Here is a 25,926-nt window from a genome sequence, read left to right as displayed (position 1 = left end):
TACAACCCACAGGGGATGATGCAGTTTGTACTGATCCTACCCCATTTCATAAAAGGGGACCAGGCAGTCCTGCAGATTTCCCTGGCTTAGCTTTTTCAGAGCTTTGCTCTACTACCCATCTAATAGATGGACTAGATTTGCATAGGTTTAGGGACCCTTAACAATGGTTACATTGTTAATTCTCACAGGGCTTGTTTGCTGAATGGGTGGATGCATCTAAAACTTTAGTGCCTGGCATGCATTGTACAGTGCTTTCAGTAAAGCATATGTACAATGTGTTTGGCACTAAAGTGGTGGATGTAATGCACCCATTCCGGGAACAAGCTCTGCACTAAAATCAGAGGAAGGGATAGGCCTTGTTGAGCCTGTTAAAAGATAGGCTGTTAAGATTTTTTGGTTTTATTATTAGGCATTGGTGATAATAAAAGTAGTGTCCCTGTTTAATGTTTTTTTTTTTTTTTTTACAGGTGATTGTCTCTGGAGTTGTCTTGGCCTTTTGGATCTTCTGTTCATCTAGGAGCATCTGTCCCACAACCTGAAACAGTTCATATAAATGTTTGTAACAGAATTTCATAATTGAAAGTAAAAAAAAGTTACAACACAAATAACTGGTAACTGTACTTCATCTAACTGTAATATATAATTGAAGTTTAAATATGCTTTTTCTTTCAGACTATAGATTAGGAAGTCCAGAACAACATCCTAGAGTTTGAAGGTGGTGTTTGCTCGACATTCAGAATCGGGTGAGTGTGGTAGTAATAATAAACTAGATTTGCATTATATATTAAATAGTAAAGTTAAACAATGTAGCATTATGTCTGAAGTATCTTTCTCCACTTAAATGTACTAAAGAAACTTAACTTGAATAGCCATATCTACCTTTTTTAATTACTTGATTAGCATTAATAAAATTTAAAATTTTAGCCAATTTTAAAGTAACACTACCATTGTGAATTTGCAAAGAAACTAGAGTAAAAAGCTGTATTTATAAGCTAATTTGGTTAAATGTTTCAGGTACTTTGCTAGATTACAATGGTATCAAAGCAGCGAGTGGCTGTTCTACTCGGCATGTTGAATTACATGTTTTGGCTATATAAATTGTATTACCAATATGGGGATGCAGGGGTGGGGGAATACCAACTTTAAATTATAATTGAAAATAAGATTTCAGTATGCTACTTTTTAAATTGTTACCAAATTGTTACTAAAAGGGTTTTTTTCTAGAATCAATAAATGAAAGATGGGGTGGGGGAAGTAGGTAAATAGTGTATTTTGAAAAAGGCAAATATTTAAGTTTAAACATTGCTGTGGGGAAAAATTTTATTAACCATGTTAAATGTTTCATTGACAGGTTGTGGAGGGTGCTTCCAACATAACTTCAGGAACAGTGTACAGAACAATTGGTGGAACTTGTATGCTACAGAAAGTAGCACAGGGGCTGGCCAGCTGAGCAGACAGCACACTGGAGATGTGATCCTGTGGTCCCAGGTTGAATCCTGGCAAGAAATGGTGGGCCGAGTTTTTCACCCTATGCCCCTGTGAGTTAGTCAGCTGTAATGGGCTGCTTTGTGGGGGGACTAAAGGCCTGAAATTGCCAAGATACTTTTGCCCTCTATCATTCTGACGGTTAAGAGTACTGCTATAATTAGTATTTAAATAGTGAAGGGGCCTGGAAATGGGGGATAAAAACTGTAGTTCTAGGCCTTGACAAGTGGGTACAATAAAAGTTTAGTCCTTGCAGGAAATGTTTTGAATAGCAAAGAAATTTTAAAATGGAAATGTTAAATTTTATTCAATTTAAGAATTGAGGTTATTTAGAATGCTTACTTAAATGGTAATTGGTTTGCTTAACTTTGTTCAGTTACTTGGTTCTAAAATAATTGGCTAAAAGTTTTTCCATCTATAAATTGCACACACAATAGTGTGATGCATCAAATGACCAAATCCACAAGGGCTGTGGTGAGAGTTCAAATGTCCCATGACATTGTAAAAAAATTGCAACTGGGAGGTAAATTGACCTCGTGGATTTGTTCATAATTAAGTTACAAAAAAAATAATGGTACAAGAGAAATTAAATATTGACTAGTAACTGTACTTCATATTTTTTTAATGTAACTAGTTTAAATACTTTTTCTTTCAGAATAAGAATTGGGAAGTCCAGCTGTTCATCCTAGAGTTTGAAGGAGTTGATTGCTTGACATTCAGAATGGGGTGAGTGTTGGTGAATATTTTAAATAGAAAAATAAGGCATCAGTGGTTGCATGTAGATAATGTAAAGTAAAAATTCTGTCTCTACTTTAAAGTACTTGTTAAACTTAAATAGTTTGAGTAGCCATATCTAAGTCTTGTGCTTGATTAGCATTAGTGAGAATAAAATGTTAAGGCACATTAGCCATTTGAGTTTGCAAAGCAACTTTTAATACAAAATTTATAAGCTAATTTGGTTGAATGTTTCAGGTGGTAATGGAGATTATGATGGTATCAAGGAATTGACTGGCTTAAGAAGTGTGGCTGTTCTACTCTGCACATCCAATAAACTGGTATGTTGAATTAAATGTTTTAGCTATATCAAATAATTAACTTTCTTTCTTTTTTATCTAGTCCATTTATAGATGTGTACCAAAGTCCTACTGTTACCACCGGCAGGGATTGATGCAGTTTGTACTGATCCTACCCCATTTCATAGAAGGGGACCAGGCAGTCCTGCAGATTTCCCTGGCTTGGCTTTTTCAGAGACCTGCTCTACTACCCATCCAATAGATGGACTAGATTTGCATAGGTGTAGGGACCCTTAACAATGTGCAAACATTGTTAATAACTACAGGGCTTGTTCACTGAAAGAGTGGATACATCCAGAGGTTTAGTGCCTGGAACATGATGTACATAGGCTTTACAAAAAGCCTATGTACATCATGTTGAGGGCACTAAACCAAAAGATGTGTTTCACTCTTTCAGCCAACAAGTCCTGCCTCAAAATGGAAGTAAGGGGTAGGCCTTGCTGAGCCAATCTTAAAAGATTGGGACTTAGGGGTTTTGGTAGGAATTTGTATGTGTTAGTGTTAATAAAATGAGTGTCCCTGTTTGATATACTTTATTTTTCTTTTACAGGTGGATGTTGTCCTTGGTACTCTGGATGTTTTCCTGGCCTTTGAAGTTGTTTGGAGTCTTCAGTTGAAACCTCAACCTGAAACAAAATTGTCAACATTAGTTATATTGTATACTATTTAATAAATCTTTTAATTAAAATACTTTATACTTTATCCTGAAAGTAGCTATAATTTAATCATGCTGGAAATTAATATTACAAACAATATCTAAGAAAAACTTGCTATAAGAGTTTATATAAAACTATAATAAACAAAGGTATAATACAATATATAAAGCTAATATAAACTTAAGTTTAATTTTAACTTGGTTATATATACTTATTATAGCTTTATATAATTAAACTTAAACTTAAGTTATATATAAAAAGGTAATATTATACCTTTAAGCAACATTATTTTATAAGTGAAAACTAATTTTGACAACTTAAAAGCTTTGCATACCAAACTACTCATTTTTAGTTATCAGGTTAAACTGCAAAAGATAAATGTTAGCCATTATTTTAAGTTAATTTAATCTAACAAATTTAACTTTAGTCTATACATTTGTTTTAAAAGTGAAAGCTATGGAACATATTGATTAGTGGAAATGATATCATTGATGTAAATTTTTACAAGATTAAACTAAATTAGCTAAAAAATTTTTCTCACAAGTGTCACAACTTGATAGCAAACATGAAAGTGTTTCCTAACAATATTGTCTAATGGTACCAAACCCTTCAATTTTCTAAGAGTAAGAAGAAAAGAAACAAAACCATTAGACATGTCCAATCTGTTTAACATAATGCTGCACTGAAGTGTCCTACCAAATATTAGTAATGAACACTAAATTATTCACACCAGACATCCCATTACCACAAATGTTTCAAACTGCTGAAGATAACTATTTCAAGATAGTGTATATATAAACTATGCCTATAACAAGCACCATAAATGGGAAGAGCCTTACAAACTAACATTCAAAAAACTTCAAATACCTGGAATTCAATCCAAGCTATTAAATGAATTGACAGCCAAACTTACTGCCACTTAAACTCGCTAGATAGATTTCAAATGTTACTCAAATTTTTGAAACTGCCAAGCAGAAAACTTTCAAATTACTTTGACCTCACATCTGCAAGGTCCTGAAGGGAAGAAACATTAATATTCTTGTAAAATCAACAATACATTGGTTTGTTAAAAACAAACCTGTTCACAATTTTTTCCTGATAACCAGCTATTCAAACACACACAGTGTTTGATAAAGCACCATATCAAAGGCTAGGAGTGAAATATGAAGCACATGGAATAAAGGATAAAAAGATTGCTTAATTAAAACAAATAAATTAAAGCTTCCTCTGAAACAGATTTGACTGGAAAATACGGCATGAGGCGTACCACAAGGGTCTAAACCTTATATACCTCAATGACAAATCAAATTATTACAAACCACATCAATTTTGCAGACGACACCAAGATTTATGGTACAGAGAACATGAAAAAATGATATCGAGCCCTTACAAAGATCTACGGGAACTCTAAAAAGAGTTACAAGACTGGCAAATTCTTATTATTATATACAGTATTTAACATTGCAAAACCTTACAGGTGAGCCAGAACAATCCTTATCACAACTACCACATTAAAATGAAGAAGAACAATGAAATAAAGGACCTTTGAGCTAGATTCTGTCATTAACCAAAAGTTGCTCCAACAAAAAACCCTAGAATTAATCAAGCTACCTTTTGACTTTAACGAAAAGAAGGTAATTATTCTAATGTCCAAACATTTATACACAACATATCTATAATCACTTAGATAATTGAAGCCAAGCATGGAGACCCCCCACCTTCTTTACAAAAACACATCTACTTTCAAACAACTTCAACACTGGCCAACAAAAATATTTCTAAAACTAAGTCAACTAATAACAGGAACAACCGAGAGCCACGACAAACACTCCAACTCTCTCCTACACCAAACTCTTATGCTATTAATGATCCAAATTATTTTGATATACTTCCTACTGACGAGTCCAGAGATAGGACGATCTGGCGGGTAAACTGAAGCACGATACAGGTGTCAACGGACATCAGTCAGCCCACTTGTCACCACAGGGGATAAACTAATAACATTATAACCTGCAATTTTGTATGACTCCTTGTGGCCATTTAAATCAATAAAACCCAGGGTTGTGGCAATGTTTTAGCATAAGGTAAGGCATACAGGAATGCCTGGTAATGTCTAGTCCTTGTATGTGCTTTAGGCAACCAAACTGAATAACAACATTGCTCGTGTTAGACTATTTTATCCGAGTTTCTTATTCGGTACAACCTTTTAAACCCAAATAGGAATGCGCTTTAAAGATCCATTTATTTGGAGATTCTACTTACCACAATCTAAATTACCGGTCTCTGAAAGTACTATGAGATAAGTTTAACTACATGAGTGTTTGCCTATCCACACCCACATGAGGAATGTGACAACACTGAATAAAGAAAGGGGCTTTGAGCATTCAGCATGCAACAATTTGACATGACATAACCAATATAGCCAGGTCATACCTACCCCTCCTACCTACCCCCTAACTCCTTCCCCCAATCCCATCACTCCTGCCCTCCCTTCTACGCCCCTCACTCCTACCCTCCCTCCTGCCCCCTCAATCCTCCCTCCTTCCCCCTCAATATGCCCCTCCTACCCCCATCACTTTTGCCCTTTCTCCTACCCCCCTCACTCCTCCCCCCTACCCCCTACCTCTCTCCTACCACCTCCCTCCTCACTCCTCACCTCCTGCCCCCTCACTCTTACCCCATCAATCCAGCCCTTCCTTCTACCCCCTCACTCCAGCCCTCCCTCCAATCCCTTCACTCCTGCCCTTGCTCCTCCCCCTTCCTCCTACCCCCTTCCTCCTACCCCCTCCCTCCTACCCTCTCATTCCTCCCTCCTACCCCCTCCCTCCTACTCCCTCACTCTTCAATACCCCCTCATTCCTCCTCCCATTCACTCGTACCCCCCCCTAACTACTACCCCCTTACTATTCCTCCCCCCTAACTCCTCCTCCCCTTTCACTATTCCTCCCTACCCTCACTCCTCTTCACCCTCATTCCCCCTTCCCTCCTCACTCCCCCTTCCCTCCTCACTCTTCCTTCCCTCCTCACTCTTCCTTCCCTCCTCACTCTTCCTTCCCTCCTCACTCTTCCTTCCCTCCTCACTCTTCATTCGCCCCTCACTCCTCCTTTCCCCTTCACTCCTCCCCCCCCCATCACTCCTCCTTCACCCCCTCATTCCTCCTTCCCCCCTCACTCCTCCCACCCCCCCGTCACTCCTCCTTCCCCCCTCACTCCTCCTTTTACTCCATCCCTGCTCATTCCTTCCCCTCCCTCTTACCCCTCACTCTTGCCCATCCTTCTTCCCTCCCTCCTACCGTTCTTCCTGCCTCTTCACTTCTCCCTCCTACCCCCTTCACTCCTCCCCCTCACTACTCTTCCCCCTCATACCTCCCCCTCACTAATCCTTCTCCTCACTCTTCCTTCCCACCTCACTCCTCTACCCCTTCTCTCCTCTACCCTCCTCACTCCTCTACCCTCCTCACTCCTCTACCCTCCTCACTCCTCTACCCTCCTCACTCCTCTACCCTCCTCACTCCTCTACCCTCCTCACTCCTCTACCCCTTCACTCCTCTACCCCTTCACTCCTCTACCCTCCTCACTCTACCCTCCTCACTCTACCCCTTCACTCCTCTACCCTCCTCACTCCTCTACCCCTTAACTCCTCTACCCTCCTCACTCCTCTACCCCTTCACTCTACCCTCCTCACTCCTCTACCCTCCTCACTCCTCTACCCCTTCACTCCTCTACCCCTCCTCACTCCTCTACCCTCCTCACTCCTCTACCCTCCTCACTCCTCTACCCCTTCACTCTACCCTCCTCACTCCTCTACCCTCTTCACTCCTCTACCCTCCTCACTCCTCTACCCCTTCACTCCTCTACCCCTTCACTCCTCTACCCTCCTCACTCCTCTACCCCTTCACTCCTCTACCCCTTCACTCCTCTACCCCTCCTCACTCCTCTACCCCTCCTCACTCCTCTACCCTCCTCACTCCTCTACCCTCCTCACTCCTCTACCCTCCCTCCTACCCCCTCACTTCTACCCTCCCTCCTACCCCTCACTCCTTCCCTCACTTCTACCCCCTCACTCCTACCCCCTCACTCCTACCCTCCCTACTACCTCCTCACTCCTACCCTCTCTCCTACCCCCTCACTCCTTCCCTCCCTCCTACCCCCTCACTGCTTCCCTCCCTCCTACCCCCTCACTCCTACCCCCCCTACTACCCCCTCACTCCTTCCCTCACTTCTACACCCTCACTCCTGCCCTCCCTCCTACCCTCCTTCCTACCCCCTCACTCCTACCCTCCCTCCTACCCCCTCACTGCTTCCCTCCCTCCTACCCCCTCACTTCTGCCCTCCCTCCTACCCCTCACTTCTACCCTCCCTCCTACCCTCCCTCCTACCCTCTCACTCCTACCCTCCCTCCTACCCCTTCACTCCTACCCTCCCTCCTACCCCCTCACTGCTTCCCTCCCTCCTACCCCTCACTCCTACCCTCTCTCCTACCCCCTCACTCCTTCCCTCCCTCCTACCCCCTCACTGCTTGGCACTACGAGAATCAACTACAACCACAAAGGAGGAATGAGAATGAGAAAACAAGAGACAAAGAGCATAGAGAATAGCATAAAGTTCTGCCGTAAAGACGCTAGCCTCCGAAGGGAGGCGACACATGTAAGTACGGTCAGGAAAAACAACAGAGTAGCCCATACCATCCGCAGAATTAGACCCATCAGGGAAGATGGAAATAGAGTGGGAGTGCGAAGAAAAGTGCTCAAGGAAGAGGCTTTTCAGAATTGTAGGAGGGGTAAAGGCTTTAGTAATACAAGTCAAGGACGTACAAAACTTGGGAAGGGGGACTCTCCACGGAGGTAATGAAGGAACAATACGAGGAGAAACATTAGAAATATGAACAGAAAGAGAATCCTGTAAGCGAGATAACTGGACAGAAAGTGGGAGACAATGAAGAGGAACAGGAACCACAGGAGGAGGAAAAGTCAATGCACGACAGAGACCAGAGGAAGGATGTTGGAAGGACCGCGCAAGATAGTGAAGACAGCAGCGATCACGGCAGTCCTGAAGAGAGAGAAAGCCAGTGTCAACATACAAACTAAGGGCGGGAGTCGAACGAAAGGCACCAGAGCCGAGACGCAACCCAGTATGGTGCAAAGCATCAAGACGGCGAAGAGTAGAAGGAGAAGCAGAAGAGTATGCAGGGCAACCATAATCGAGTTTAGACAGGACGAGAGAGGAGTGCAAATAGAGGAGCGTGCGCCATCCGCTCCCCAAGAAGTATGGGACAAAACCTTAAGGAGGTTAAGGGCCTTAGAGCATTCAACTCGGAGGCAAGAGATATGGGCTGACCAAGACAAACGAGTGTCAAAGACTAACCCCAAAAGCTTCGCGGAATCCCTGCACACAATGAGATGACCATAAAGCAACAACAATGAAGTAAAGGTCCTTTCAGTAAGAATCTATCATTCACTGAAAGTTGCTGCAGTTAAAAATAACAGAAAATACAAGTCCCTAGAAATAAACAAGCAACCTTTTTGACTAAGGAAAAGAAGGTAGTTATTCTACTGTATAAGTCTAAGTATTCACTTAGATAACTGTATCCAAGCATAGAGGTTCCCCCCCCCCCCCTTCCCTTTCAGAAAAACATCTACTTTCAAAAAAGTTTAACATTGGCCAACAAAAATGATTCCAGAACTAAATTGCCTAATACCAGGAACAACTGAGAGCCATGACAAACACTGCAACCCTCTCCTACCCCCAAGTCTTATGCTATTTATGATCCAAGGTAATTTGAGATACTATACTGTACTTCCTACAGACGAGTCTAGTGAGAGGGTGATCTCCTGGCGATTAAATTGAAGCACGATACAGGTGTCAACGAACATCAGTCACCCCACTTGTCAGCACAGTGGATAACTAATGACATCATAATCTGCAGTGTTGTATGCCTCCCTGTGGCCATTTAAATCAATAAAACACAGGGTTGTGGCAATGTTTACAGCATAAGGCAAGGTATAGAGGAATCCTGGAATGCCATGTAATGTGTAGTCCTTGAATGTGCTTTAGGCAACCAAATTGAATAACAACATTTCTGGTGTTCGGCTATATAATCCGAGTTTCTCATTCGGTATAATGTTTTAAACCTAAATAGGAATTCACTTTAAAGGTCAATTTATTTGGAAAGTGCTAACCAGATTCCAAATTACTGAGCTCTGAAAGTACTACAAGGCAAGTTTAACCGAATGAGTGTTTGCCTATCCATACCCCCATGAGGTATGTGACAACACTGAATAAAGAAAGGGTCTTTGAGCATTCACAGTGCAGGTATTTGACATGACCAATATAGCCAAGTGTTAAAGATCATTCTAAGCAGTTCTGCACAATCCATATACTATCAATTAATATAATTGTACAATGGTGCTTGGTGGATGATATTTCCTATTAAAACTCATTGGACAACTGTTTGTATTAGACATTTTAAACCTACAATTGGTAGCCCTAGATATCGCACTACAGTATTAATTACAAGATGAACAATGTAAAATCAATACCACAACAGCAAAGGATGACGGCTTTTCAACAACCGACAAACACACAGGTCTAACACCAGCCATCCCGAGAGAGGACGTCCCAAGCATGTACACCCCACAACTTTACATCACCTTTGCTACCTCACGCGAGCACGCAACAGCATGAGGATGCCATACTCCCAAACCAACTCCATGCACTTTGAGGCTTTAACAACTCAACATTTAAAAAGTTGATTTAAAAAATCAAACACCTGAATTTTTCCCTAATTAAATTTACTAGGGAAATGCACACCAAGCCATGAAACTTACAATGAAGATGAACAAACTACACACAACTGTCACCAAACTTCCACATACCACCCCCTTCTCACTCCTGCCCTCCCTCCTTAGGTGCTCTGATTGGCTGAGCACCTGAGCCACCACCACTCACCTCTTGTTGTGAGAGCCTAAAGCATGTTTGGTTGCACTTTAAAAGTTCCCGAGTGTACTCGCCTAATTGTGAGTACCGCCTGCCCGGTTCACCATTTTGTTTTTCAATCTACCTCAATTTACCCCTTTACAGTCAAATATTATGCAAAATTCTGTTTAAGACTTGTCCCTTCTTAACTTAAATAACTGCTTTGGCCATCTGCAATCTTTCTAGGTGGGTAACAATGACTCTTGAGGCCAGAAAGGACTTATCAAACGGCGATCATAACAATACGGTACACACACAAAATCACAACCTGATATACACCAAGCAGAAAATCCACTGGAGCTGTGAGGCGACGTAAACCCTTGCCCAAGGCACTGGCAGCTGCATACTCTACCACAGTATATTATTGACTTTGTAAAAGTCTTACAACCGGATTTCCCCATAAATCACAGCAAGTTTTGAGGCCACTCCTTGAGTCAACGTCTTACGTAAGCCCTACAAGCACTCAGGTGAAGGCTGAAGCAGTTCAACATCATACGCCCCAACTTCAAATACACAGTTGAGAGGCGGGACCAAAACGTGATTTTCTGTGTGTGCCTGAAGTTGGGGCATACGGTCTTGCTTCACCCTTCACTTTACCCTTCACCGGTGTACTTCAGGGGTTTTATTTAATACTTGGACTGGCTTCAGTAGGGCCTCCAGACTTTCTGTGGCTTCACAAGTGTCACGTGAATCCCCTGCATAGCAGTGGAACTGCCTTTTCCCTTCACCTTCAATGCCTCTGCACTGGAAGTATACATCTACACCAGCCCAGAAGAGTCATCAGTCCTCCCACCTCTCCATACCCCCCAGGGCCTGGCACGGCCTGGTACGACTCAGAGGCAAGCCGGGCGCCACTGCTAACTGGCAGTTTGTCCCCACAAACAAGCAGTTAGCCGCTTTCAACTGACAGTGGTACAGCTCAACACAAAGGCACCGCCAGCCACAACAAGCAGTTTGCTAGTTGACCAGATGTCCACCTCGTGTTGACACTGGATGAGCCATCACCGCCGGACTATATAAAGAGCGCTGCCTCCCTGGAGAGGCAATCTCTCCCTTAGTGCTCTAGGATCACCTTCGTGTCTCTAACCCGTCGTCCGCTTCCAGCCAACGTCGTGTGACTGATGCCATGGTAGTATGGTAGCTGTCTTCAGAACACCAGTATATCTTCATACTTTTATTCATTGCTTATAGTTTATTTTTTGCATTTAAGGTCATACTAACTTGTTCACCTTTGCATTACATGATAGTCAAGTATTGTCATGTGTTATTTTTGTACATTACTATTTCAGTAAATTGTTTAATTATTTATTTGATAATTTTCATTTGTTTCCACCTGCAACTTACACACTGCAAGGCCAATAGCAGCATTTCTTTCATTTATGTGAGGGAGAGCCATACCATCTTGGTTCAGTATAGCTGTGATACCATAACCCGTCACACAAGATATCCAGTTGTAAGACTTTTACCATCAGTGGTGGTAGAGTATGCAACTGGCAATGCCTTTGTTACAGGTTCGCTTCATCTCACAGCCCCAGTGGATTTTCTCACACATTTGAATACATGAAACAACTTTATTTGATACATTCCAAACCAAAGTACTGTACAGTACAGTAATTATCAAACCATCAAATGTGTGGGATAATCATAGTGCGCTAAATATCACTAACGTCGCCAATACAAGAACAAAAACGCATACGGCGAACAATATCAAAGGTATTGAATTTACCAAGAATTTTATCGAGGGACAATTGACAGTGAGGGATGGTCGGGAAGCAAGACACGTAAGTCCTGGAAGTCAGGACATGTAGAGACAACGGTTTGGACAATAAGAAGCAGGGCAGCGCTCCATTAAGTGCCCGTGAGTTAAACGTGTATGACCAATATACAACCTCGCCAGAGCCGTTTCCCACCACCGGTTACGGTGGTAGGAGGAAGGCCACGGGAACACACTACTGTACTCTTAAGAGCACGCAGTTTGTTACCAGTAACAGAAGACCAACAACCCTGACAACGGGCAAGAATGGGGAAATGAATAACTGGGTAAAAGTCATAATAAGGAATACCTTTACGGGAGATGGGACAGGTACGGATAGCTTCCTTAGCGGCAGTGTCCGCACGCTCATTTAAGAACACACCAATATGGGTGGGAATCCAGCGAAATTCCACTGTCTTAAATCTACTGGAGGTAAGAAACAGCCAATGTTGAATTTCAACTACCAAAGGATGGACTGGATTAAAGGATTCTAGAGCCATGAGGGCACTGTAAGTGTCAACTACAAACACAGAGGAGGATTGACAGCGAGAAAAGAGTTGATGAAGAGCATAAAGTTCTGCCATGAAGATGCTAGTCTCCGGAGGCAGGAGACACAAAGGTGCAGTCAGGAAAAACAACAGAGTAGCCTACACCGTCTGCAGACTTAAGACCCATTGGTGAAGACGGAAATAGAGTGGAAGTGTGAAGAAAAGTGTTCAAGGAAAAGGTGATTTAGAACTGTAGGAGGGGTAAAAGTTTTAGTCATGTGGGTCAAGGCTTACAGATTTTAGGAACGGGGACCCCTCCATAGGGGCAAAGACGGAATGACACGAGGGGAAATATTGGTAACACAAACTGAAAGAGCATTTTGTAAGAGAGACAACCGTACAGAAAGAGATAGGTGGTGAAGGGGAACAGGAACCACAGGATGGGTAAAGGTCAAGGCATGACATAAGCAAGAGTGAGGGTGCTGTAAGGACCGTGCAAGGTGGAGAAGACAGTAGCGATCGTGGCGATCCTGTAGAAACTGGACGCCAGTTTCAACATACAGGCTTAGGGTAGGTGTCGAAGGAAAGGTACCAGAGCTGAGCCGTAACCCAGTATGATGCAGTGTATCCAGATGGTGAAGGGTAGAAGGAGAAGCAGACGAGTAAACAGGGCCATAATCCAGTTTAGACAGAACGAGAGAGGAATGTAAAGAGAGGAGCAGTGTCGATTAGCTCCCCAAGAAGTATGGGACATGACCTAAAGTTAGTTAAGGGCCTTAGAGCATTCAACTCAGACGTAAAAAATATGGGGTGACAAAGACAAACGAGTGTCAAAGATTAGCCCTAAAAGCTTTAGCAGATTCTTTGTACAAAAGGGGATGACCCCTGTTACCTAACAGTAAATAGGTATCTGGGAGTTAGCTGTTACAGGCTGCTTCCTAGGGGGGTGCGTGTGTGGAAGAAAATAAAATTTAGTAGTTAACCACTGAACTGCTCTGTCTCCAAATAACACCCTGGTGCACAAGAAATAAATTCTTTCCAAAAATTTTTTTTCTCTTCTTATATTGTTAAAATGCAGAGTCTGATCACAGGGAAACTAAACAAAAAATATTGTATGTGACTTACTTTAGCTGCGATGGAGCTGGGAAGTTGAGCAAATTATGGGCGCTGAGCGTTGGAGTGGTGGGGGTCTGTCGGCCCCGCCACCCCGTGCGACGGCAGTTGCTGCGAATAAAATGTTGCGCAATTATTTTGAAGTTTCTCATTCATTTCTTCCTTTTTTTTGCTGTAATATTATTTAAAAGTGTGTAATTTGTGGAATTTATATAATTCAAAGTATAGAACATCGCTATGCTCAAAATTATGGGCCTCATATATGCAACATATTCTACAATCAAACAGTGCTTTTGCTGTTATTACACTATATACACACATTGTATATACCCATCTACATATGTATTCACCATAACGATCCACTATGTTGGTATGGTGAGCCCAAAAAACATGAGTGAGCTGCCACACCCTGTCAGTCCTCCCTCCCTCCTCCAACACATTACTCGCCAACATTCCTCCTCCCAAAATACTGTTATTGTGTTTATTACACTATTTACACACGTTATGTATAAGTATGTATATGTTTTATTCATGTACATACGTACATACTTGCCATCTCCTCACCTCTCTCTCTTGCCTACTTAATGCTCTTGCTTCCCTCATCTCATCACAATCGACTTTATAATGGTCCAGGACGGATCAAAATGTCGTCGTCTATTCAATTTCCAGTGTGTGGTTTGGTCAACAATGAAATCTTCATGCAAGATCTTATAAAGAAAACCCCTAGAACGAGTTTTGCAGATACAAAAGAGTTTAAGGTGAGTAGGGGATGGTTTGAGAAATTTTGAAAAAAGACGTGGTAGTGTATTCATAGTGGTGTGAGGCATGGTGAGGGTGCCAGCTCAGACAAAGTAGGGGCTGAAAGATTTGTTCGTGATTTTAAAGATTTTGTAGATACTGTATTGATGGATATATTCCACAACAAGTGTTTAATTGTGAGGAGACATGGCTATTCTGGAAAAAATTGCCGAAGAGGACATACATTACCCAAGAGGAGACGTCACTGCCCGGACACAAGCTAACTTGGGCTAACTTGTGTCAGGATAGGCTAACTCTTGTGCTGTGTGGCGATTTGAAAATTAAACCCTTGCTCGTGTATCATTCCTAAAATCCAAGAGTTTTAAAAAATATATAACGTGCAGAAAAACTGTGATGTGGAGTGGTTTGCCCTGCCATCAAAAAATATCTGCAAGAGAAAAGTTTGACACTAAAGGGCCTGCTTCTCGACAATGCTCCTGCACATCCTCCAGACTTGGAGGATGCATTGTTGGGGCCACTTTTTTTTTTTTAGGGATATTCCTGCATGGGCCCTAAGTTTCTGGCTAATGAACCAATGACATGAAGGAGGAGTTTTCAACTTACCTTGTGTTAGGTGTGCAGGGGTCAATAGGCTGAACATAATGTCAGGAGCAAAGGGGGGCGTTTGCCTCTTCAAACACAATTGTGACCATCTTCATCTCTTCGAACTATCCTAAATGCTCTCTTCACCTGTCTGACCAAATTGGGTGTCCAGACCACCTTTGAATCTGAAATTGTAAAATTAATAGTGATTTCAGAATATTCAGTCCATTTATACTAACAAAATTATATACAGTATACTGTAATTTAAATTTTACAGAATGATAAAGGCAATTTAGTAACTTTGTTAAAATGCACATGGGGGAAATACATGAAAATAGGTTAATATGGTTTGAAAGGTTGATGGGAAATGTTTATTACTTTTATGATTTAAAAGATGTATAGCCCTGATACTCCATCCTGGGTGCATTCCACCAGGTAATGACCACAGCAAAAGTTTTCTACGAGGCTCTATTGTCACACAAACTTTTCACATTTTCAAACTTGATTCATCTTTTTCCCCCTCGTTCCAGGGATTTTCTTTAAAAGGTCTTCATGCAAATGCCTTGGTTTCTCACAAATGATGGCCTCTGAAATGCTATCACCTGCTAACTCCTTGTTGTGTATCCAAATTAATAAAAACTTTTTAACATCCTCAAGTGTTTGTGTTCTTTGTTTCGGGATTGTTGATATGCCTTTTGCCACTTTAATGCTCATAATGTCCTTTTTCTTAGCAAGTATAGTGCATATTGTTGACATTGATGTTTATGAATGCTCTCTTGTTTTTCCTCTATGGTCATTCTCACATGTGTTTTCTTGGCTTGAACCTTACCACTGGCTTTCTTGGGACTCATGGCAAGATATATCATAACAAATTTTATGTTCAAATAGCCAAAAATCCCAAAACAAATGTAATGCTTTACAAAGAATTCAGGCGCGATACTTACTAGGCAGGAGACACTGGTAAACTGAGGCGCGATCACCATGCCACCACGCGCTAGGTCAGCCCATACGTATATCAACAAACTCCTTTCCCGAGGCAAAGTTTGTAACCCGATTCAAATTTTTCGAAGAAATTAGGCTCGTAACCCGAAAAGTTCATAAATATTCATTCGTAAGCCGAGGTGTCACTATATATAACTAAAAAATTAAACTCAGGATTACTTACTTTCAACCCCCACCCCTTTTGCTCTACTCCATCGCCACCTACCTTCACCCCCCTCTATGATGTACTCTTCCATAGACACCTACCTTTGCCCCCCTCCTCCCCTCTACTCCTCCATCATCACCTACCTTCACACCCCCTCCCTTCTCCTCCTCCATCGTCACCTTCCTTTCACCCTCCTCTATGATGTACTCTTCCATAGACACCTACGTTCACTGCATATAATGCTCCCCTCTACTCCTCCATCGTCACCTACTTTCACCCCCCCCCCCTCCGCTCTACTCCTCCAGGGTCGCAGACAATTTCACGAGCGTGAGAACTACGAGTTCTCTAACCACTCTCACACTCCTACTCTCTCACCAGTGAGGGGGAGGGAAGGAGGGAGGAAATGAAGGAAGAAAGGTGGGGGAGAGAGAATAGGCAGGGGGGAGGAGGGCCTAGATACATTTCTTCCATATAGATAGGTAGACTGAGGGAGAGCTGCTTGCCAAGAGCCCTATCAGACAGGCTTCCTATTCCTCAGCCCTCCCTAATATGCCACATCCTGGTCAGGACAACTTGCTCGATTGTTATTCTTGGTGTGACTCGAGAACTGACCTCGAGGCGGGGCATGGGCATGGATTATCTCCCTGGGGCACGCACCTCCCTGCCCCAGCTCTCTCTCTCTCACATAATCTATCAAGGGTCTAACATGAGGTCATTGTGCCTACCAGAAGTGTATATGTCCAAGGCTGGCCACCTGTCTGGACCATTCAAATGTATAAACACGTAATTAGTCTATTAAAATTATATATAATGCTACAATTATAAATTAATTTGTTCATGGTCATTCGTTTATCAGTACAGTATTTTAATATGAGGTATATATACGCATGTATGTATACGTTGACGTACACATATATGATTATGTGTATGGAATGATTATAATTATGTGTAATTATATATGATTATATCTAATGGAATGCATTAGTAAGTGATGTGGTGGAGGCTGACTCCATACACAGGTTCAAGTGTAGATATGATAAGAGCCCAATAGGCTCAGAAACCTGTACACCTGTAATGGGAAACAGATTCACGGAAAATGAAAAGGAAATGTGTGAAACATTAAATGAAAAGTTCCAAAGTGTGTTTGAACAAAATGAAATCTTCAGAGAACCAGACACAATAAGAATTCCAGAGAACAACATAGAGCGGATAGAGGTGTCTAGAGATGAAGTGGAAAATATGCTAAAGGAGCTCGGGAAGAACAAAGCAGCTGGCCCAGATGGCGTTTCACCATGGGTTCTGAGAGAATGTGCATCTGAGCTCAGCATTCCACTTCACCTGATCTTTCAGGCATCCCTGTGTACAGGAATCGTAGCAGACGTGTGGAAACAGGCTAACATAGTTCCAATCTACAAAAGTGGCAGCAGGGAAGACCCCCTCAATTATAGACCTGTATCATTGACAAGTGTAATAGTGAAAGTATTGGAAAAACTAATCAAAACTAAATGGGTAGAACACCTGGAGAGAAATGATATAATATCAGACAGACAGTATGGTTTTCGATCTGGAAGATCCTGTGTATCGAATTTACTCAGTTTCTATGATCGAGCCACAGAGATGTTACAGGAAAGAGATGGTTGGGTTGACTGCATCTATCTGGACCTAAAAAAGGCTTTCGACAGAGTTCCACATAAGAGGTTGTTCTGGAAACTGGAAAATATTGGAGGGGTGACAGGTAAGCTTCTAACATGGATGATAAATTTTCTGACTGATAGAAAAATGAGGGCAGTAATCAGAGGCAATGTATCGGAATGGAGAAATGTCACAAGTGGAGTACCACAGGGTTCAGTTCTTGCACCAGTGATGTTTATTGTCTACATAAATGATCTACCAGTTGGTATACAGAATTATATGAACATGTTTGCTGATGATGCTAAGATAATAGGAAGGATAAGAAATTTAGAGGACTGTCATGCACTTCAAGAAGACCTGGACAAAATAAGTATATGGAGCACCACTTGGCAAATGGAATTTAATGTAAATAAATGTCATGTTATGGAATGTGGAATAGCAGAACATAGACCCCACACAACCTATATATTATGTGAGAAATCTTTAAAGAATTCTGATAAAGAAAGAGATCTAGGAGTGGTTCTAGATAGAAAACTATCACCTGAGGACCACATAAAGAATATTGTGCAAGGAGCCTATGCGATGCTTTCTAACTTCAGAATTGCATTTAAATACATGGATGGCGATATACTAAAGAAATTGTTCATGACTTTTGTTAGGCCAAAGCTAGAATATGCAGCTGTTGTGTGGTGCCCATATCTTAAGAAGCACATCAACAAACTGGAAAAGGTGCAAAGACATGCTACTAAGTGGCTCCCAGAACTGAAGGGCAAGAGCTACGAGGAGAGGTTGGAAGCATTAAACATGCCAAAACTAGAAGACAGAAGAAAAAGAGGTGATATGATCACTACGTACAAAATAGTAACAGGAATTGATAAAATCGACAGGGAAGACTTCCTGAGACCTGGAACTTCAAGAACAAGAGGTCATAGATTTAAACTAGCTAAACACAGATGCCGAAGAAATATAAGAAAATTCACCTTCGCAAATAGAGTGGTAGACGGTTGGAACAAGTTAAGTGAGAAGGTGGTGGAGGCCAAGACCGTCAGTAGTTTCAAAGCGTTATATGACAAAGAGTGCTGGGAAGACGGGACACCACGAGCGTAGCTCTCATCCTGTAACTACACTTAGGTAATTACACTTAGGTAATTACCTGTTGATTGACGGTTGAGAGGTGGAACTAAAGAGCCAGAGCTCAACCCCAGCAAGCACAATTAGGCGAGTATATGAACGAATACACTTTCAAATGAATTAAGATACCTTGAGATACACAATGACTTAGTTTAAATAGTTTAAACACATTATGGTACTGATTTTGACATGCTGATGTCTGGAAGGGAGAGGGGGTGTGGGGGGTTATTGTCTGAGGTGGAGGACCAGAGGAGGGGGGTCAGTGGAAGGATGGTGGCTGGAGGGATGCCATTGTTCTAATGGTTATGAAAACAATTATTGATGGCAGGAATTCAGTGGGTGTGTACTTCACCCGCACCATCACCATACTGTGCCCTGCTACAACCCCCCCCCCACTCCACCCATGCTGTGCGGGGCGTATTACACATTATGGGATAACCGACTGTCTGTCCATTAATGTCTGCTCGTTATGGTGCCCTTCCTTTTGAAAATTGTCTGCTTTACCGACTTCCTTCAAGACCACACGTTAGCCTCTTATCACGCCCTCTTACCACTCTCAGGGAGCCGGCTCTTCTATACAATAGTTACCACTCAGTCCCCAAGGTGAAAGAGTGTCCGGGCATATGACTTGTTACGTGTACTTATTTGCGATTCGTTTGGGCTGTCACGTGTGGTGTGTTGGGTAAGGCTAGGCCAGGTCAGGTCAGACTAGGCCAGGTCAGACTAGGCTAGGTAAGGCTAGGCCAGGTCAGGTCTGGTCAGGTCTGGCTAAGCCAGGTCAGGCCAGGCCAGGCTAGGCAGGGTGAGAGAAGTAAAGCGGCAGGTACTTACGTTTCCGAGAAAGTAGCGGCGGTAGTATATTGTTGATTTAGATTCGACGACATCCTGAAGCTAGTAGGTGGCGGCCTCATCGCTCTCGAACTCTTGTTGTTGTAGGGGATACGAGGCACACCCAATATCCCCCTTACATTGATCACATCGCACACTAATATTTTTACTATTTCGGACACCAGATTTGTCTGTTTCGTATATGTATAATTGTTCAATATTAAAACCACAATAGAATGCTCTTAACAGTTACAATTTTCAACTTAACAGCCATTGAACGCCCTAGTAATATTGTTGAAAACATCTTAATAACTTATTAAACCAAAGGTCTTTTTATGTCAGAAGAACGGCAGAAACTAGATCTATATATGAAAACTCTTTCAGGACAAAATTTAAAGTAAAACTAAAGATATTTGTAGTTGTATAAAAGTTGCATTTTTCATCGGTCGTAGAGCCGGAAATCCGCAATATTCATCTCAGAACAATGCTTATTTCACGCAGAATCGTTAATAAACGTAAGATTTTTATACGTCTCAAGAAAGATAGAAACATAAATTTACAATACAATACAATACAATACAATACAATACAATTTACTTTAATCTAGTTTTACATAATCTAGTTTTACTTTAAATTTTGTCCTGAAAGAGTTTTCATATATAGATCTAGTTTCTGCCGTTCTTCTGACATAAAAAGACCTTTGGTTTAATAAGTTATTAAGATGTTTTCAACAATATTACTAGGGCGTTCACCGATTCCAACATGGGCGACCCTTTTGGAAACGCATGGAAACGCAACACTTGGGTTGACCCGATTGACAGACTGGTTATATTCCACCAGGGTCTGAGACAGTACACATGTCCACATCCCAATGCCCGCCCTTCCAGGACTGGGGGTGCGGGATGTAGTAATTACTCCCTTGCATAAGAAAAAAAGTATGTATGAAATAGGAGAGCTGAGGGCAACATATGATTGTATAATTAGAAAACTGCCTACGGAAAACACTCTACATGTATATTGTGATGGGTCAGTAGCTAGGGATGGGAAGGCAGGATGTGGAGTCTTGATCTTAACTGACAATGTCTCTTCAACGCAGGCTGAACTCCAAGGAGTATTAGCAGGATTACAGGAAGTAGTCAAATGTGGTAAAAATGCTTGCTTCTTTATTGACAGCAGAGGAGCGTTAGAGTCTTTAAATAGCAGACGCCCAGTATATCAGAATATTGTGATAGAGTGTAGAGAGAATGTTAAGAGACTTGAAAAAACTGGGTATAAAGTAAGATTCATGTGGATCCCTTCACATGTGGGAATACTGTTGAATGAGGTAGTTGATGACATAGCGAAGAGAGCCACTGAAAAAACTCTTGTTGATGTAAGTCAGTTAACCTTGAAACAAATAAAAACAAGACTCAAGGTGATTCAGGAGGGTGAAGAAATGATAAAGAGAATGGCAATGGTGGACAGTAGTAACACACTTAAGAATTATTCAATAATAAATACAAATTCGTCCTTCACTTATGGTAAAGGAAAGTCTACTTGGAAGGATTCAATTTACATGAGATTACGATTAGGATATAAATATATTTGCAATTCAGCTACAGATAGACAACATTAACATCAGTAATAAAAATGATGGCAAGTTTCTTGGCCTATTCCTAGACAAGAGACTCAATTTCAGCACCCACATTCAACACATAACTAAGAAAGTCTCTAAGACAGTTGGTATACTCTCCAAAATCAGATATTATGTTCCTAACTCTGCTCTCCTCTCACTATATTATGCACTAATCTACCCCTATCTTAATTATGGTATCTGTGCATGGGGGTCTACCACTGCAAACCACCTTAAGCCCATCATCACACAGCAAAAATCTGCTATCAGAATAATAACTAACTCTGCTTTCAGACAACACTCAGCTCCCTTGTTTAAATCTCTAAACTTGCTAAATATTAACTCCCTCCACACATTCTCTTGTGTCAACTACATTTACAAAACCCTGTTCTTAAATGCAAACCATGCTCTGAAACTCTCCCTGGACAGATGTAATAGGACCCATTATCACCACACCAGAAATAAATATCTCTTTGATATCCCCAGGGTCAAACTTAATCTGTGTAAACACTCTATGCAAATTAAGGGACCTAGTCTATGGAACTCACTCCCTAGTGAATTGAAAAACTGTAAAACTTTTGCCTTATTTAAAAGCAAAACCAAAAAGTACCTAACTTCATCTATTTAGTTTCCTACACTGAGCTTTAAATTTGCTCTGTACCTAGTGGTACCCAATCTCCTAATTTTTATGTAATATCAAACAACCTTATCATTGTGTTCATTGCTGTCTTCTTTTATGTGCTAGCCATATGCTGTATTGTGACTACCAATTTTTGTCAACTACCATTCAAGCTGTCATTGCAATCAATCTTATATTGTTTCTGCTGTATTGTGCCTACCAATTTGTTGTCAACTACCATTTTAAGCTGTCATTGCAATCAATCATAGCTACCTATGTGCTTTAATATACTGTACCTATAATTTTCTCTCATCTTTTTTTTTTTTTTTTCATTCCATGTAATCTGTTATCATTTTTTTGTCTATAAATTTTGCAAGTATTTACCTCCTTAAAATTTTCTTAGATTAAGGACCTGCCCGAAACGCTGCGCGTGCTAGTGGCTTTACAAGACTGTAATTACCATAATTGTATCCTCACATTCCTTATGTACATTCTTGTATATGCATAAATAAATAAAATAAATATATCTGGCAATACGGTGTTGATGTCAGTGAAAAAGATAAGGAGTGTAAATTATGTAGTATGCCGTACGCCCACACCTTAGAACATTATGTATTAGAGTGTCACCTTATTAAAAAATATAGAAATAAGGAAGTAAATAGTGTACCACATCAAATTGTTTGGATGTGTGATAATGGTATAATAGACAGTATACTTAGGAGCTACAAGAATTTTGCCCCAAGAATGTAACAATTATATGCTGTACTTGCTGTATGCAATGTTAAATGGGATTCTTGTACTGTTATATGTCTATTTGTACTCACTGAATTTGTGCGCCCCTTGAGGGACTTGAAGTAGAGGGGGGTAGAAATAGCCTAAGCTACTCTATCCCTTTGAGATGTATTTATTGCTTATCTCAATAAACATACTTGAACTTGAACTAGCCTAGACAATTTGTCATGATAATTAGTGATGGCTCTTATTTTGATTATGGGTCCGGAATCCAGTTAAGCTTTTATTCTTAATTTATATTACAATGCTGGTAAAATACACTTCTTGATGATGAGTATGGAGTACAAATGAACTCATTGTGTACCCAAGTTCAAGTTCAAGTATGTTTATTGAGATAAGCAATAAATACATCTCAAAGGGATAGAGTAGCTTAGGCTATTTCAACCCCGCCTCTAATTCAAGTCCCTCAAGGGGCGCACAAATGCTGTGAGTACAAATAGACAAATAACATTACAAGAATCCAAACAAGAATTGTGTACCCTATACTCACAGGATGAGTATAGGGTACACAATAAACTACCACTCACATCATGGGTATGGGTTGCACAAGAAACTATCGCGCAGAGGATGAATATGGAGAGCAAAGTAAACAAAGATTCACACGATGAGAAAGGGTTGCGCAATGTCCTATGACTCACAGGATGAGTATTAGCTGCACAATAAACTACAGGTCACAGGATAAGTATGGGTTGCACAATAAATTACAGGTCACAGGATGGGTATGGGCTGCACAAACTACCGGTAACAGGATGAGTATGGGATGCACAATAAATTACGGGTCACAGGATGAGTATGGGTTGCACAAACTACTGGTAACAAGATGAGTATGGGGTGCACAATAAATTACCGCACAGAGGATGAGTATAGGGTGCACAAACTGGTTGGGTAAATGGAAATGGTTGGGTACATTTCCTTTCACCTAATGTGACTATTCATGTGTCCGGACACCGGCGATTGTGTGGTATTGGCTATTTATTTAACCATAACTTTGCATTCATTTAATAATTATATTAAGATATGTTTTCCTTGAAATGTAGTTACATTATCGTCTACATGTCCTACATTGGACATGTAGACAACGTCTACTTTGCTACATTGAGCAAAGGAGCAGAGTCCTCTCAACCCTCTCCTATGAACATGCTAGCATCCCAGTATAATCAACTCAAGCGAGCTTCCGGTCCCTCACCGGAATTCACTAACTGGACCGAGAATCTGTGGTTCAAAAAGTTGTGCCTAGTCCTCGAATCACAAAATTCTATCATCTTGAGTCTTCTCAACGAGAATCTAGCGAACCGGGCTAATCTCCAACAACAACAACAAGAAATAACCCTCCTCCGCGAGGATATTAGAAACTACAAGGCTAGCCAAGACCAACTACAGCATGATTTGAATGATCTCCATGAGGTAAACAACCTTCGGAAAACTGATGAAGCCTTAAAAAAGCAGGAGGAAGCTCTCAGCAAAATGACTGCATGTATCAGTACATTTTCAGCTCAACGTTCCGTCTCCCAGGAGGAACAAGACCAGCAAAAGCTGCTAGACTCTGTTATCGTGTCGTCCCAAGATATACCTGTGGAACATGAAGGTGAAAATTGTTTCGAAATAGCTCAGGATCTCTTAAAAAACAAATTGCAGCTCAATCTAAACAAAACTGACGTTGTTGCTGCCTACAGAGTAGGCAAAAAGAATCCATCAGGTCTAAATCAACGGAAAATTCGCCTGAAGCTGTCTTCCCAGTTCACGAAATCCAATCTAGTCCGGACAGCTGCATCCCTACGGAAGGGATTATACATCAACGAGTGCTTGACCAGGAACAGACAGCAAATCCTCTACCGCCTGCGTCAAATCCGGCAACAAAACCCAGATGCTATTCATCAGTGCTTCGTTAGAGATGGTCTGATAAAGGTGAGAAAAACCGCAGAGGGCAAAATGTTTACTATTACTAGAGAAGAAAACCTCAACACTTTCCTCTCCCAATGTGGTTTGTCTCACCTTATCACTCCCAATGAATTAACTTAATTAACCCCCTGTCAACTAGTGGGGCTAGGTATCCTAAGTCTCTTTGGTTCATTTTCTGACTTAATTTTTAACTTACTCTTACCTAGTCATTTACCGAAATTATTTAATTGAGTTATTAAGTAGTTCTTCAGGTCTTTTTAATTATACAGTCATTACTGAACTATCTATAGTTATTAATCATTAGCTTAAATTTGCCTATGTTTATTATTCAACTTTTCTTTGATTTCATTTATTACCTAGGTTGCCTAGCCTTGCCATGCTCCCTTACTCCATTGTACCCCTGGCTTTGCCTGCATCTCAAATTGCAAATTGTTACTTACAGTGTACCTGTGAGTACTCGTAAGCAATCTACCTCATTTTTGCTCAATTTGTTTTTTTGTTTTTTTGTATTGCTTAGTCTTGCTTATATTTTTTGTTTTGTATTTCCATATCTTGTGTTTTGTATAGTCCATGTTTACATGTTTTTTCTTTAATCTCATTAATTGCCTAGGTTGCCTAGCCTAGCCATACTCCCTTACTCCATTGTACCCCTGTAAGCCCCTTTTGTGTTTGTTTTGTACAGTATTGTGTATATATTTTTCCCTATTTTATAGCTTTTTTCTACTTATTTCTGATTCTACAATCAGCTTCTTTTATGCAGTCAAGTATAGACCCAGAACTTAACCTCTTATCCACTATCTATGACAATAATCACTTTAATGATCTAAATTGCAGATATTTTGCAGCACATGATGTAAACAATGTATTAACTCATAATCACAATATCTCTGTAATCAATTTGAACGTTAGATCCCTAGGTAAACACTTCGATGATGTTAGTGCCTTGATTGAAACTATTGGCAACAAATTCTCTTTTATTATACTTACTGAAACATGGTTGAAAGAGGATACTACTCAACTCTTTAACATGCCTAACTACTCAGCAATTCACAACTGTCGTCAACTTCAGAGAGGTGGTGGCACTGCTCTTTACTACCACCAAGAACTAACATGCCTAAAAGAAATTAGAACTAGAGACTGCTATGGGGAGTATATCTTCGCCAGCTTCAGAGTCAAGGGTGCCGAGTCTGTCCTGTCTGTGGGTGCAGTCTATAGAATTCCCAACACTGATGTGTCTGTATTCAACTCAAACCTTAGAAATCTAATACTTGATAACAGACTGAACAAAAACCACCTAATTATCGCAGGGGACTTTAATATTGACCTCTGCGAGCCAGAACACCCTACTGCTGTTAGCTTCCTCAACTGTATGAATTCCTGCC

At 41.0% G+C, this 25,926-nt stretch overlaps 1 protein-coding gene across 3 annotated transcripts in view; it reads left to right on the top strand.

Moving 5' to 3' along the window:
• The first annotated feature begins 20,227 nt into the window (after positions 1-20,227).
• LOC123771466 (radical S-adenosyl methionine domain-containing protein 1, mitochondrial) overlaps positions 20,228-25,926 on the top strand; it is a 28,189-nt gene continuing 22,490 nt past the window's right edge. Inside the window, exon 1 of one of the 3 annotated variants that reach the window (XM_069313717.1) lies at positions 20,228-20,557. The gene's annotated coding sequence lies outside the window, so the exon portion shown is untranslated. Of the gene's footprint in view, positions 20,558-21,901; positions 22,508-24,413; positions 24,551-25,926 lie in introns of those variants that run through there. The other 2 variants (XM_069313718.1, XM_069313716.1) reach the window with 2 other exon arrangements.

This window comes from Procambarus clarkii, chromosome 76, assembly GCF_040958095.1.
Source record: "Procambarus clarkii isolate CNS0578487 chromosome 76, FALCON_Pclarkii_2.0, whole genome shotgun sequence".
Classification (NCBI taxonomy): Eukaryota; Metazoa; Arthropoda; class Malacostraca; order Decapoda; family Cambaridae; genus Procambarus; species Procambarus clarkii.
The sequence above is the reverse complement of the archived record's forward strand: the minus strand, read 5'-3'. Positions and strand labels throughout refer to the sequence as shown.